Genomic DNA, 2,500 nt, shown 5'->3' with positions numbered 1-2,500 from the left:
GGGGAGAGAGATGGAAAGGAGGGAAGGAAGGGTGGAAAGAAGGAAGGAGAGGGAGAGAGGGGAGGAAGGAAGGAGAACAAGAGATAGAGGGAGAGAGAAGGGGAGAGAAGGAGGGAAGGAAGGGAGGAAGGAAGGAAGGAGAGGGAGAGAGAGAAGGAACGAAGGAGAGGGAGAGAAGGAAGGAAGGAAGGAAGGAAGGAAGGAAGGAAGGAAGGAAGGAAGGAAGGAAGGAGAGGGACAGAGAGAGAAGGAAGGAAGGAAGGAAGGAAGGAGAGGGACAGAGAGAGAAGGAAGGAAGGAGAGGGAGAGAAGGAAGGAAGGAAGGAAGGAAGGAAGGAAGGAAGGAAGGAAGGAAGGAAGGAAGGAGAGGAGAGACAGAGAAGACAGAGAAGGGAGAGAGAAGGGGGGAGAGAAGGAAGGAAGGAGGGAAGGAAGGGTGAAAGGAAGGAAGGAAAGAAGGAGAGGGACAGAGAGAGAAGGAAGGAAGGAAGGAAGGCAGGCAGGAAGGAAGGAAGAGAAAGAGAGAGAAAGGGAGAGGGAAAGAGAGTCCGCCCCACAGAATCCATGGGTCACGGCTTGGTCCTTCCTCAGCCCCACAAGTCAAGAGATGGGTCCCTCAGCGTGAGGAGACCCAACTCTAGGAGAGAGAGAGAAGGAAGGAAGGAAGGAAGGAGAAGAAGAGATAGAGGGAGAGAGAAGGGGAGAGAGATGGATGGATGGAAGGAAGGAAGGAAGGAAGGAAGGAAGGAAGGAAGGAGAGAGAAGGAAGGAAGGAAGGAAGGAGAACAAGAGATAGAGGGAGAGAGAAGGGGAGAGAGGGAAGGAAGGAGGGAAGGAAGGGAGGAAGGAAGGAGAGGGAGAGAGAGAGAGAGAGAAGGAAGGAAGGAGAGGGAGATAGAGAGAAGGAAGGAAGGAAGGAGGGGAGGGAGGGAGAAAGAGAGAGAAGGAAGGAAGGAGAACAAGAGATAGAGGCAGAGAGAAGGGGAGAGAGAAGGGAGGGAGGGAGGGAGGAAGGAAGGAAGGAAAGAAGGGAAGGAGAGAGAGAGAGAAGGAAGGAAGGAAGGAGGGAGGGAAGGAAGGGTGGAAGGAAGGAAGGAAGGAAGGAAGGAAGGAAGGAAGGAGAGGGAGAGAGAGAAGGAAGGAAGGAAGGAAGGAAGGAGGGAAGGAAGGGTGAAAGGAAGGAAGGAAAGAAGGAGAGGGACAGAGAGAGAAGGAAGGAAGGAAGGAAGGAAGGAAGGAAGGAAGGAAGGAAGGAAGGAGGGAAGGAAGGGTGAAAGGAAGGAAGGAAAGAAGGAGAGGGAGAGAGAGAGAAGGAAGGAAGGAAGGAAGGAAGGAGAACAAGAGAAGGAAGGAAGGAAGAGAAAGAGAGAGAAAGGGAGAGGGAAAGAGAGTCCGCCCCACAGAATCCATGGGTCACGGCTTGGTCCTTCCTCAGCCCCACAAGTCAAGAGATGGGTCCCTCAGCGTGAGGAGACCCAACTCTAGGAGAGAGAGAGAAGGAAGGAAGGAAGGAAGGAAGGAAGGAGAAGAAGAGATAGAGGGAGAGAGGGGAGAGATGGGTGGAAGGAAGGAAGGAAGAGAGAGAGAGAGAGAGGGGAGGGAGGGAAGGGAACGAGAGAAGGAAGGAAGGAGAACAAGAGATAGAGGTAGAGAGAAGGGGAGAGAGATGGATGGAGGGGAGGAAGGAAGGAAAGAAGGAGAGGGAGAGAGAGAGAAGGAAGGAAGGAGAGGGAGAGAAAGAGAAGGAAGGAAGGAAGGAAGGAAGGAAGGAAGGAAGGAAGGAAGGAAGGAGAGGGACAGAGAGAGAAGGAAGGAAGGAGAACAAGAGATAGAGGGAGAGAGAAGGGGAGAAGGAAGGAAGGAAGGAAGGAAGGAAGGAAGGAAGGAAGGAAGGAGAGGGAGAGAGAGAGAAGGAAGGAAGGAAGGAAGGAGAACAAGAGAAGGAAGGAAGGAAGAGAAAGAGAGAGAAAGGGAGAGGGAAAGAGAGTCCGCCCCACAGAATCCATGGGTCACGGCTTGGTCCTTCCTCAGCCCCACAAGTCAAGAGATGGGTCCCTCAGCGTGAGGAGACCCAACTCTAGGAGAGAGAGAGAAGGAAGGAAGGAAGGAAGGAAGGAAGGAGAAGAAGAGATAGAGGGAGAGAGGGAGAGATGGGTGGAAGGAAGGAAGGAAGAGAGAGAGAGAGAGAGGGGAGGGAGGGAAGGGAACGAGAGAAGGAAGGAAGGAGAACAAGAGATAGAGGTAGAGAGAAGGGGAGAGAGATGGATGGAGGGGAGGAAGGAAGGAAAGAAGGAGAGGGAGAGAGAGAGAAGGAAGGAAGGAGAGGGAGAGAAAGAGAAGGAAGGAAGGAAGGAAGGAAGGAAGGAAGGAAGGAGAGGGACAGAGAGAGAAGGAAGGAAGGAGAACAAGAGATAGAGGGAGAGAGAAGGGGAGAAGGAAGGAAGGAAGGAAGGAAGGAAGGAAGGAAGGAAGGAGAGGGAGAGAGAGAGAAGGAAGGAGG

At 52.9% G+C, this 2,500-nt stretch overlaps 1 long non-coding RNA gene across 1 annotated transcript in view; it reads left to right on the top strand.

Annotated features, from left to right (window-relative positions):
* LOC309524468 overlaps positions 1-2,500 on the top strand; it is a 10,003-nt gene that overhangs the window by 2,231 nt on the left and 5,272 nt on the right. The window lies entirely within an intron of this gene.

The sequence above is a fragment of the Podarcis vaucheri genome (assembly GCF_965113315.1).
Source record: "Podarcis vaucheri genome assembly, contig: HAP1_SCAFFOLD_256, whole genome shotgun sequence".
NCBI classification, from domain to species: Eukaryota; Metazoa; Chordata; class Lepidosauria; order Squamata; family Lacertidae; genus Podarcis; species Podarcis vaucheri.
This window is presented reverse-complemented; position numbering and strand designations above follow the sequence as displayed.